The sequence below is a fragment of the Peromyscus maniculatus genome, chromosome 16, assembly GCF_049852395.1.
Source record: "Peromyscus maniculatus bairdii isolate BWxNUB_F1_BW_parent chromosome 16, HU_Pman_BW_mat_3.1, whole genome shotgun sequence".
NCBI lineage: Eukaryota > Metazoa > Chordata > Mammalia > Rodentia > Cricetidae > Peromyscus > Peromyscus maniculatus.
In genome coordinates this window covers 2,086,594-2,099,970 of record NC_134867.1, presented here as the reverse complement: position 1 = coordinate 2,099,970, position 13,377 = coordinate 2,086,594, and positions in this window count along the sequence as shown.

The window sequence follows — 13,377 nt, the reverse complement described above, 5'->3', positions numbered from 1 at the left end:
TATTTCAAAAACCTGTACTCCACAAAACTGGAAGATCTAAAAGAAATGGATATTTTTTGGATAGATATCACATACCTAAGTTAAATCAATACCAGATAAACTATTTAAGTAGACCAATAACCCCTAAGGAAATAGAAACAGTCATTAAAAGTTTCCCAACAAAAAAGTCTAGGAATAGATGGTTTCAATGCAGAATTCTACCAGATCTTCAAAGAAGAGTTAATACCAGTACTCTTTAAATTGTTCCACACAATAGAAAAAGAAGGAACATTACCAAACTCCTTCTATAAAGCTACAATTACACTGATTCCCAAGCCAAACAAAGATGCAACAAAGAAAGAGAATTTCAGACCAATTTCCCTCATGAACATTGATTCAAAATACTCAATAAAATATTGGCAAACAGACTCCAAGAGCACATCAAAACAATTATCCACCATGATCAAGTAGGCTTCATCCCAGAGATGCAAGTTTGGTTCAACATATGAAAGTCTCTCAATGTAATACACCATATAAACAAACAGAAAGAATGAAACCACATGATCATCTCACTAGATGCTGAAAAGGCCTTTGACGAAACCCAACACCCCTTCATAATAAAGGTCTTGGAGAGACCAGGAATACAGGGAACATACCTAAACATAATAAAGGCAATTTATAGCAAGCCAACAGCCAACATCAAAATAAATGGAGAGAAATTCAAAGTGATTTCACTAAAATCAGGAACAAGACAAGGCTGTCTGTTCTCTCCATACTTATTCAATGTAGTACTTGATGTTCTAGCCAGAACACTAAGACAACATAAGGAGATCAAGGGAGATTATATATATATATATATATATATATATATATATATATATATATATATATATATATATATATCTCCCAAATACTGTTGGGTATTTTTATGTCTAATTTCTTAAGTTCTTTATATGTTCTGAATATCAGCCCTCTTTTAGATGTGGGGTTGGTGAAGATCTTTTCCCATTCTGTAGGCTGTCGCTTTGTCTTGTTGACGGTATCCTTTGCTCCACAAAAGCTTCTCAGTTTCAAGAGGTCCCATTGATTGATTGTTTCTCTCAGTGTCTGTGCTACTGGTGTTATATTTAGGAAGTGATCTCCAGTGCCAATGCATTCAAGACCTACCTCCTGTTTTCTCTTCTATCAGGTTCAGAGTAACTGGATTTATGTTGAGGTCTTTGATCCACTTGGACTTAAGTTTTGTGTATGGTGACAAATATGAATCTATTTGCAGTCTTCTACATATTGACACCCAGTTACGTCAGCACCATTTGTTGAAGATGCTTTCTTTTTCCATGGTACATTTTTGGTTTCTTTGTCGAAAATCATATGTTCATAGCTGTGCAGATTAAAGTCAGGGTCTTAAGTTCATTTCCATTGGTCCACATGTCAGTTTTTATGCCAGTACCAAGCTGTTTTTATTATTATAGCTCTATAGGAGAGCTTGAAGTCAGGAATCATGATGCCTCCAGAGGTTGTTTTATTATACAGGATTCTTTTGGTTATCCTGGGTTTTTTTGTTTTCCATATGAAGTTGAGTATTGTTCTTTCCATGTCTATGAGGAATTGTGTTGGGATTTTGATGGAGATTGCATTGAATCTGTAGATTGCTTTTGGTAAGACTGTCATTTTTACTATGTTAAACCTACCTATCCATTAGCATGGGAGATCTTTCCATTTTTTTACTTCTTCAATTTCTTTCTTCAGGGACTTAAAAGTTCTTGTCATACAGGTCCTTCGCTTGTTTAGAGTTACCCCCAAGGTATTTTATATCATTTGTGGCTATTGTAAAGGATGATGTATCTCTGATTTCTTTCTCAGCCTGTTTGTCATTTGTATATAGGAGGGCTACTGATTTTTTTTATAATCTTGTATCCTGCTATATTGCTGAAGGTGTTTATCACCTGTAGGAGCTCCTTGGTCGAATTTTTGAATTTTGAATACATACACACACACACACACACACACACAGGCTATAGAGCTAAACAGAGAATTCTCAACAGAAGAATCTCAAATGACTGAAAGACATTTAAGAAATTGCTCAACATCCTTAGTCATCAGGGAAATACAAATCAAAATGACTCTAAGATACCATCTTACACCTGTCAGAATGGCTATGATCAAAAACACTGAAGATAGTTTATGTTGGAGAGGATGTGGAGCAAGTAGAACACTCCTGCTCTGTTGGTGGGAATGCAAGCTTGTACAGCTAGTTTGGAAATCAATATGGCGCTTTCTTAGAAAATGGGGAATCAACCTCCCTCAAGACCCAGCTATACCACTCATGGGCATATACCCAAGGAATGCTCAATCATACCAAAAGGACACATACTCAACTATGTTCATAGCAGCATTATTTGTAATAGCCAGAACCTGGAAACAACCTAGATGCCCTTCACCTGAAGAATGGATAAATAAAATGTGGTACATATACACAATGGAGTACTAGTCAGCAGATAAAAACAATGACATCATGAGGTTTGCAGGCAAATGGATGAACTAGAAAATATCATCCTGACTGAGGTAACTCAGATTCAGAAAGAAAAACATGGTATGTACTCACTCATAAGTGGATACTTGATGTAAAGCAAAGGATAACCAGACTGCAACTCACCACTCCAGGGAGGCTACCTAGTAAAGAGGATCCTAAGAAAGACACAGGGATCACCCAAAGACAGAGAAATGGATGAGATCTACATGAGGATACTGGGAGTGGAGGGGTGGTAATGGAGGGCAAACGTCAGGGAAAGAGAACCTAGGGGACTGGGGGGTCCCAGCTGGATCAGGAACAGAGTGGGAGACAAGAAAAGTGTGGTAGTATTGTGTTCCCCGAAAAATTGTGCACCCTAATAAACTTATCTGGGGTCAAAGACAGAACAGCCACAATAATAAACATAGAGGATAGGCAGTGGTAGCACACGCCCTTAATCTCAGCACTTGGGAGGCAGAGCTAGTCAGAAATCCATGTGTTCAAGGATAAAGCCAAGCGTGATGATTCATGCCTTTAATCCCAGAAAGTGAGCCTTTAATCCCAGGGAGTGATGGTAGAAGGCAGAAAGATATATAAGGCGTGAGGACCAGAAATTAGACGCATTTGGCCTGGTTAAGCATTTGGCCTGGTTAAGCATTCAGAGTTTTGAGCAGCAGTTCATCTGAGACCCATTCTGGATGAGGACTCAGAGGCCTCCAGTCTGAGGAAACAAGTCCAGCTGAGGATCTGTCAAGATGAGGTAGCTGTTGCTTGTTCTGGTTTTCTGATTTTCTAGTACACCCCAATACCTGGCTCAGGTTTGAAATTATTAATAAAGACTCTTTAAGATTCCTGCTACAGGAAAGAGATACCATGATAAATGAAGGCCCCATGGGAACAGGAAGAAGCAGAGTGCTAGAGAGGTTCCCAGAAATCCACAAAGATACCTCCACTGTAGACTACTGGCAATGGTCGAGAGAGTGCCTGAATTGACTTACTCTGGTGATCTGATGGCGAACACCCTGGCTGTCATGATAGAACTCTCATCCTGTGACTGATGGAAGCAGATGCAGAGATCCACGGCCAAACCCTAGGTGGAACTCCAGGAGTCCAATCAGCGAGAGAGAGGAGGGATTATATGAGCAACATATATTGAGATGATGATTGGAGAAAGAACAGGGACAACTAGTCTAACTAGTGGAAACACATGAACTGTGAACCAATAGCTGAGGAGCCCCATGGAACTGGACCAGGCCCTTTGGATAAAGTGAGACAGTTGATTAGCTTGAACTGTGTAGGAGGCCCCCAGGCAGTGGAACTGGGACCTGTCCTTGGTTCATGAGCTGGGTTTTGGAAATCAGGGCCTATGCTGAGATACTTTGCTCAGCCTTGGTGTAGGGAGGAGGGGACTGGACCTGCCTCAACTGAATATACCAGGCTGGGCTGACTCCCCAGGGGAGACCTTGCCCTGGAGAAGGTGGAAAGGGGTGGTGGGTTGGGGGAGAAAATTGGGGAGTGGGAGGAGGGAGGACAGGGAAATCTGTGGCTGATATGTAAAATTAAATTAATTATAAAATAAAAATATTTTAAAAGATATAAATAAATAAATTTTTAAAAAGCAGAGGAAATTATAAGGAAATGTCCTACTTATTCTTTATACAATCAAACCCCACTACCTGCAGTAAGAAACCCAAAGGGTACTCAAAGAAATGAAATCTGGCCTATGGATGTGTTTAATTTTTCAGAATTTGGAAAACTAAATATGTACATCATACCATAGATACATATTCAGGATTTCAATGGGCAACTGCTTTGAGTTCTGAAAAGGCTGATTCTGTAATCACTCATTTGTTGGAAGTTACGGCCTTCATGGGTATACCTGCACAAATTAATATTGACAGTGCTCCAGCATATGTCTCTGTTAAAATGAAACAGTTTTTTGCTTATTACATTATAAAGCATATTACAGGTACACCACATAATTCTACAGGCCAAGCAGTTATAGAAAGATCAAACAGAACTCTAAAGGATATGCTAAATAAACAGAAAGGGGTAACAAAAACCCCCAGAAATAGACTACATAATGCTCTATTTGAATTTCCTCAATACTAATGAGAAAGGAACAACAGCTGTGTAGAGACTGGATAATAGAAAAAACTACAGAATTATATCAGCCTATATACTTTAAAGATGTGCTGACCTCAGAATGGAAACCAGGGTATGTATTACATTGGGGACGAGTTTTTGCTTTTTTTTTTCTTCAGGAGAAGAAAAGCTATGGATACCATCAAAATTGATAAAGGTTTGATTTGACTAAGAGAGAGACCTCTTAATTAGAAGAGGTGATAGTTCATCTACCAGCATGACCATTCAATCTAAACTAACTTATATGACTAGCAAATTCTTCTTATTTAATCAGATATTATCTGCCAAAGGGAACCTCCTCAAAATTAGGGCAGGGACAGGGTTTTGTTTTTGTCTTTTCAGGAGAATGAAGGCTAATTAATCTGAAGATCATTGGAAAAATGAGACATATGAAGAAAAAGGATGAATCATCCAGAGAAAATATTCCACCAAAAGGAGTAAATTGACCTATTAGTATATCACATCTCCAACAGGATAAAACTTCTTAAATCTTCCCAAATGTTTTTTCTCCTGTTCTCTACAGACATATAATGCAAATGGCCTTTTTTATAGTCCCAATCCAATTAAAAATCAACACTGGCTTTGGAGTTGGAATGTGGCTCTCTCCTCTTAACTCAAGCGTCCTTGTTAAAAGTAATATCTAAAATCTCTGTCTCATGTCAGAATAGTCACCTGATATGTGACAGAAAAAAAGTAGGAACTATTCTATTGCCACTAATCTCATACTCATTTGGTTTAATTTAGACTCTTTAACATTTTTCTTTATGTGTAAATATTATCTCAAAAGTTTTAAGATTAATATATATATTAAACTTTTTCTCATGACATTAATGGTCATACAGAGTAACTAATTCTAGAAAAAGGCTTCATCTAGCTACCTGTACATGATTTCAGGTTTGAGTCTCTATCAGGTAACTAGGAATTAAGTTTTTGTACTCTGGATGTACATAACAAATTATGGGTCTTTAACTTTTTTGAGATCTGCTGCATATGACATTTAAAATGTTTAAAAGTTTTCTGCAATGAACGAAGACCATGTCTAACAGCAATCTTTGAAGTCACCAAAAGGATGATGGGACCACACAATAACGATTTCACCTGCACTATGAAAATGCCACTAACCTGACAAACACCACCCAAAGATTGGCTTTGGACTACAAACTGCTCAGAACAATTTCAAGGTGGCTAGCTGAGATGATCCAGCTTCACAGACTACTCTAGCCAGGACTTGACACAAGCCCCACACTTTTGCATTATGTGGAGACTGGACAACAAATGATATAGCTCACTCTCCCAGAACTTGATAACCCAAAATTTTCCTTTGAAGATTCCCAAAAGATGCCATCACCTCCAGACAGCAGGAAGTAATTTTAAAAACACAAAGTCCACATATCTAAGAGGTGCAGTGGGTGGTTTTTAGTCTTTCAGTGGATTATGGATATTTGTCATTGTTTAGGGTGGTTGATTACAAGTTGTATTGGTAATGTTTAGGGGAAAAAAGCTGAACAAAAGAGATTAGATGCAGGGTTCTTCTTTTGAAAAAAAAGGGGATATAGAAATGATAGGATAAAAGGTAAGATTATTGAATCTACTTTTTAAAAACAATTACATATTTTACATACTTTATATTGATATGGATCTTTGTATATTGATAAAATTTGACATTATTTTTGTTAGAACATATGGTACATACATTTCTACTCTTATTCAAGGTATTATACCTATACAACTCATTAACAATGCAATACAAATTTCTAATCCTTTAAAATTATTCCCAACTAATTAGGATATAAAGAAATGCAAGTTAGTTGTTAGTTATTACAATCAAAATTGTTGTCATATTAGCTATGTTTTCAAAGTCAAACAAATATTTCAGATAGATAGGTCATCTTCAAACACTTCAGAGATCTACAGAATATGGCGATTAAATATGTTTTAATAACATAGGTTTGTGGGTTTTTTTTTAATGTAAATGAGACATGTTGTCTCCTGGCAGCACCAGTCTATTTCAGAGAAGATGATGGATATTGAAGAAACTCCTTACGGAGTTTACATTCTTTGTGGCAAATGTTAGCTACTGGGCAAGAAAGCGCCCTTGCCTCTATTGATGATAGTACACTGTCCACACTGGACAAGTAGGACACAAAAGAAACTGACTACAGAACTTTGCCAAGAAGAGGTAGGACAGCTCTTCCAATTATCCTGCTTTATAGACAAATTTGTCAGATATGCTAGACCTGTACGTAGAAGATGGATGTCCCAACATTGCAGAGGAATGTTGGGTGTAGATGTAACTGTCTTGTTAATTAAGAAACACAGAGCCAATGCAGAGATCAAAGCCCAAGAGGTCAGAGTAATAGCTAAGCACTAAAAACCTTACCCTTTACTGCCAATCCTGTCCTTCCTTCGCCAAGAGACCTCCTTTCTGCATCTCTGTCTTCTTATAGACTTTCTGTTCTGCCATCTCATTGGTTGAAAACCCAACCACATGACCTCCTCATCACTGCCCATCTATACAGACCTCCAGATCTTCTATGGGTGGTATTGAGATTCAAGGTGTGTGTCTCCATGCTGGTAGTATCCTTGAACACACAGAGATCTGCCTGTTATGTGATTGGGGTTAAGGGTGTGTGCTACCACTGCCAGACTAATGCTATAGCTTGCTATTAGCTCTGACCTCCCAGGCAACTTTATTTATTAACATACAAATAAAATCACGCTTCAGTACAAATAAAATATCACCATACTTCCCCTTTTCTATTTTAATAAAAAGAAAAAAGGAAAAAAGTTATAACTTATATAAGAAAAACTATATAAAAAACCACAATAACTATATACCATATACACAAGGAATAAATACCTAAAAAATGTCTAGTCCATTTGTATTTGACAAATTCAGAGAAAATAATCCATTATCTATCCTATTTTGGTAAGTCCAAAAGGTACCTGATTCATTTTCTATCTTAACTTATATTACTAACAGAACTATCTTAAAACGTCATTCAAATTTATACACTTACACCTCTTTAGTGAGTTTTTTTTCTGACATTCTTAACAAGGAAAACTATAACTAATCTTCAACTATAAATAACCAATCTTCAACTGTAACTAACTAATCTTCAACCCGCTCAGAGACACAAGAAGGAACTAATATTACCTAACAAAAATAAAAACAGGAAGTGCATGCAAGCAACTTCCAAAAAAATGTGAGTTGACAGAAACAGCCAGCTGCCTGGGCAGTCACCTGAGGTTTCTTCGCATTGTTGGGGCATCATCTTCAGCCTATAGGCTTAGCATATTTGACAGACTCATTTGTGAACTAGGATGTACACAAGGTCAACAGTTCGACCTCATATTTGGTGAGAGCAGTCCATGTACCAGAAACACCTGAATTCCACTAGTGTCATGTCATGATTCAGGATTTTTAAATTCTGGAAATTGTTGTTGTTGTTGTTTTAATTCAGCTGTCCATTCTTCTTGACTGTGTGTGTGTGCTTTCATCTTGGCATCCCATTCTTCTCCACATCCCTCTATTAAATGCCAGTCTACTATTGAGAGGTGTGAGCTTAGTTACTCTTCAAGAGTAACTGTTTCAGCTGCTGTTCCACTGAACAACAGAAGCCATTGGCCACTGCCTGTTCAGCTGCCTTCGAAGAAAAGAGCACTGTACCTTTTCCAGATTGCAAAGGCCACTTCAGGGATGGTGCCATATTTTCCTGGCCTCAGAAGATGCCTTTTGATAAAGCCACAACCACACTTGTTTTGGTAAGAATTGGTAGTCCTTTGTTTCATGTCCTGTCTGTCCAGTTTGCCAGCAGTTGATTGGAAGATACTTTGTTGTCCAGTGGCTAACTTTTGCCACAATGAAAGTTAACTCCATATGCAGTTTCTTCAATGCCCATATTTTCTCTGAAGTAGATTGGTACTGCCAGGAGCCGACATGTCTCATAGTCATAACAAAAAAGAAAAATTTTCTAAGTTATTAAAACATTTTAAATGCCATATTCTGTAGATCTCTGAAGGGTTTGAAGATGACCTGTATATCTAAAATATTTCTGCTCAATCTTGAAAACATACCTAATATGTTCAAACACATTACAACTTCGATTGTAATGTCTAACTACTAACTTTCATTTCTATATATCCTAATAGTTGGTAATAGTAACATTCAAGGATCAGCATTTGCATTACATTGTTAAATGAACGGTATAAGTACAATATCTTGAATAAGATTAGAAATATACATATGGCATTTTCTAACAATATCAATCTCAGTATATATAATTTGTATACAAAAAAATCCAATCCAATGTAAAGTATTTAAAACTAGTAATTGTCTTTTTCTTTTTTCTTTCTTTCTTTTTTTTAAACAAGAACCTTAAATCTAATCTCCTTTGCTTAGCCCTTTTCCTAACCTTTGACAACAACTTGTAACCAACCCCCCTAAATTATCCCAGACCCAAAACCCATTAAAAAACCAAAAAACCACCCACCCCACACTACTTCTTTTAGAATGTGGGCTTCGTATTCTTAAAATTGCTTCCTGATGGGTATGGGTGAAGGAAGATCAAGTCCTTATTCAAGTACTCTTTGAAACTGGATCATCTCAGCTATCCCTCTCAAAATTGCTCTGAGCACTCTGTAGTCCAAAGCTGATCTCTAGATGATATTTGTCAGCTTAGTGATATTATTATTGTCCACGTGGAATTGTTGTTGTTGTGGGGTTCCATCTTGATCTTTATTCTGAAAAGAAAAATTTTAGGTTAATTGTCAAATTCTAGGAAAGGTAACTATATTTTTTATTGTCCAGTTTGAGCATAATGCTGAAGTTCAGAGTTTATCTCAAGTCCTTATTCAATTAGTCTTTGAAACTGGATCATCTCAGCTAGCCATCTCAAAATTGCTCTGAGCACTTTGTAGTCCAAAGCTGATCTATAGATGATGTTTGTCAGCTTAGTGATGCTATTATTGTCCACATGAAATTGTTGTTGTGGAGCCCCATCTTCTTCCTGGAGACTTCAGTTGATGTTAGGCCTGGCCGTGATTTCCTGCAGAAAACTAGTAAGAGACTTGAACACAAAGACATGTATATGCAGCTAATTGAAGCCTTTTTTTCTAGAATTTGTTAGTACTCTATATGACCATTCATATCTTAACAAAGTTTAAAATGTATATATATATATATATATATATATATATATATATATATATATATCTTGTAAATTTGATATAAAATCCATACTTTAAGTTTAAATGATCAGAATAGAATCAAAGAATTGAGATTAGTAATAGAATAGTCCCTTTATTAATTTGTTTTTTCTCCTGTCCATAGCAGAAGATGATTCTTTTCTTCTGGCATGATACAGGGCATTTGCATTTTCCTTTCAACAACATGCTTGAGTTTAAAGAAGGAGAGATCCATTCTCCAACTCCAAAGTCAGCTTTAAATTTTAATTGAACTGGGACTACAAGAAGACCAATAGTGTTAAATTTCTTTAGAGAGGAGCAGAAACAAACATTTAGGAAGACTTATAAAATTTTGTAGATGATATGCCAATAGGCCATTTTAATCTGTTTCCTGGGATAGATGATTTGTCCTTTTTCTTCAGTTGTCTCATTTGTCCAGTGTTCTTCAGATTCCTTAGCCTTCATTCTCCTAAAAGACAAAAACAAAAACCTTTCCCCAAGACTAATTTTGGGGATGTTCTCTTTTGGCAAGTTATTATCTGATTAAATGAAAAGGCATGTTGTAATGGTCTAAGTTAGTTTAAATTGGATGGTTATGCTAGTTGATAAACTATCACCTCCTCTAATTAAGAGGTCTCTCTTGTTCAAATCGAACCTTTATCAATTTTGATGGTACCCACAGCTTATCTTCTCCTGTAGAAGCAAAAGCAAAACCTAGTCCCCAACGTAACACATATCCTGGTTTCCATTCTGAGGTCAGCACATCCTTAAAGAATTTAGGCTGATTTAATTCTGTAGTTTTTTCTATTATCCAATGTCTCTCTGCAGCTGTTGTTCCTTTCTCATTGGCATTGAGAAAACTCAAAGTTAATAGAGCATTATGCAGTCTATTTCTGGGGGTTTATTACCCTTTTCTGTTTATTTAGCATATCCTTTAGAGTTCTGTTTGATCTTTCTATATCTGCTTGGCCTGTAGAATTATGTGGTATACCTGTAATATGCTTTATACAGTAATAAGCAAGAAACTGTTTCATTTTTTAACAGAGACATATGCTGGAGCATTGTCAGTTTTAATTTGTGCAGGTATACCTATGATGGCCATAACTTCTAGCAAATGAGTGATTACAGAATCAGCTTTTTCAGAACTCAAAGCAGTTGCCCATTCAAGTCCTGAATAAGTATCAATGGTATGGTGTACATATTTCAATTTTCCAAATTCTGCAAAGTGAAACACATCCATCTGCCAGATTTCATTCCTCTGAGTACTCTTTGGGTTACATTCTGCTGGTAATCGTGTCTAATTGTAAAAGGAACAAGTACGACATTTCTTTACTATTTCTTTGGCTTGTTGCCAGGTTATGGAAAAATCCTTTTTTAAACCTTTACTATTGACATGATTTTTTTAATGAAATTCAGAGACTGCCAGCACATTTACTATCAATAATTTATCAATCTCATCATTACCTTGTGCTAGAGGGCCTGGTAGACCCGTATGGGATTGGATGTGAGTTATATATAAAGGATGACTCTTTTTCTTGATTGTACCTTGTAACTGAATAAATAATGAAGTTAATTCTGACACATCAGGGATAAATTCTGCAGTCTCAATATGTAATACCACTCAGTAAAGCATACTGAGAGTCAGTAACTATGTTGAGAGGTTCTGAAAAATTCATTAATACCAACAGAATTGCATACAATTCTGATTTTTGAACTGAATTATAAGGACTTTGAACCACTTTACTTAAATTTTCTGATTTGTAACCTGCCTTTCCTTGTTTGTTTGCATCTGTATAAAACGTATGAACTCCAGATATAGGTTTTTCCCTTCGAGTTTGAGGCAAAATCCAATCAGCTCTCTTTATAAGTTCAATTCTATTGCTTTTGGGATATTTGCTGTTAATTTCTCCCAAAAAATTACTGCAAGCTCATTGCCAAGGTTCACTTTCTGCCCATAATTTTTCAATAACCTCCTTAGTTAAAGGTACAACAATTTATGCTGGGTCTATTCCTGCTAATTGACGAAGTGTCAATTTTCCTTTCCAAATCAAGTAAGATTTTTTCCACATAAGTTTTTAATTTTTCATTCAGTTTATTTGGTAAAAATATCGATTCCAATTTAATATCTTCCCTCTGCATTAATATTCCTGTGGTAGAATGCCTAGAAGGTAAAATAACCAAAATGCAATACAGCTTCAGAACAATTCGATCCACGTGTCCTTCATGTACTTTCTTTTCTACCAAGGCCATTTCTTTCTCGGCTTCAGGTGATAATTCTCTTGGACTATTTAAGTCCTTGTCACTTTCTAAGGTTTTGAACAAATTATTCAGTTCATCATTTTTTACCTCAACAATAGTTCGTAGATGAGAAATGCCTCCAAATAATCTTTGAAAGACATTAAGACTCTGTAGTCTATCTCTCCTAATTTGCACCTTTTGAGGTCTAATTTTTTGTTGCTCTATTTTATATCCTAAATAATTAATAGAATCTCCTCTTTGTATCTTTTTTTTACTCTTTCACAACTGAGACTTTATTGGTTGAGTACACAGACATTTCATTCTTAAAACATGGACCCAAACTCTAAGAGTCTTACATTGTGTTCACGTACCCAAAAGAGCTATGTATTGTTTCTCTTTGAACTTATTCCAGTGATGTTCCATCCTAAACTTGGCAAGTTTTCCCTAAGACCTCACATAACAATCAAATACTCACAACCCTTAATTCCACTGACTCACAATTTTATGCCACATACAGTACATATTCAAAATTTCAATCTTTCACAGCACATTATCACAATTGTTAGGAAAATGGACTACCATGAACATAGACAGTTCTGACAGGGCAAGGACCGAGGAGTGGTTTTTTAGGATACAGTTCTACTAGAAACACGAGACCAGAAATAACTGAAAATATTCTAGACACAAATGCACAACCAAGACTCCAAGTATGCTTTGTGTTGTAGGATATAAAGCTAGCCCCCTCCACGGATTGTTATGGTGACCCCCGAGACTGTCACAGCCTCTCCTGATTCAGTATCCTGCTATTTTCTGGGTGTACCAAAAAAAAAACCAGCAAGTGATTTAACCTCTTAAAAAAATCATTTACACTTAAAAAAATGGGATGAGGCGGGACTTCCTCCCACCTTTTAAAAATGTTTCTAGAGTTACTAAAAAACTCGCATTTACAAAATAGTTGATAAAAATATTCCTCTGGATTGTACAAGAAGGGAAGAGGGAACACTGACAGATGTGAATGGTTAGTCAGACTTGGCTTCTTTCCTTTCGACTTCAGAGGCTGGACTCTGGTTCTCAGCCATTCCATGTTCTGCAGGCACATCTGTGGTTTGCTGGTCAGCCACCTCAGCCTGTTTGTCCTTTGCTCCCCTCTTCCCTTTTGTTTGCACTTTTTTTGTCTGATGGTTTATCCTTTCCCGTGGCCTTCTTTGGCTTCACGGCAGACTTGGCAGGGGTGGGCGTGGCCAAAAGCCTCTCTGAGCCCTACCTGGGCTCTGCCTTCGCTGCTCCAACCTTCCTCTTGGGCATCCTAGCAGCGT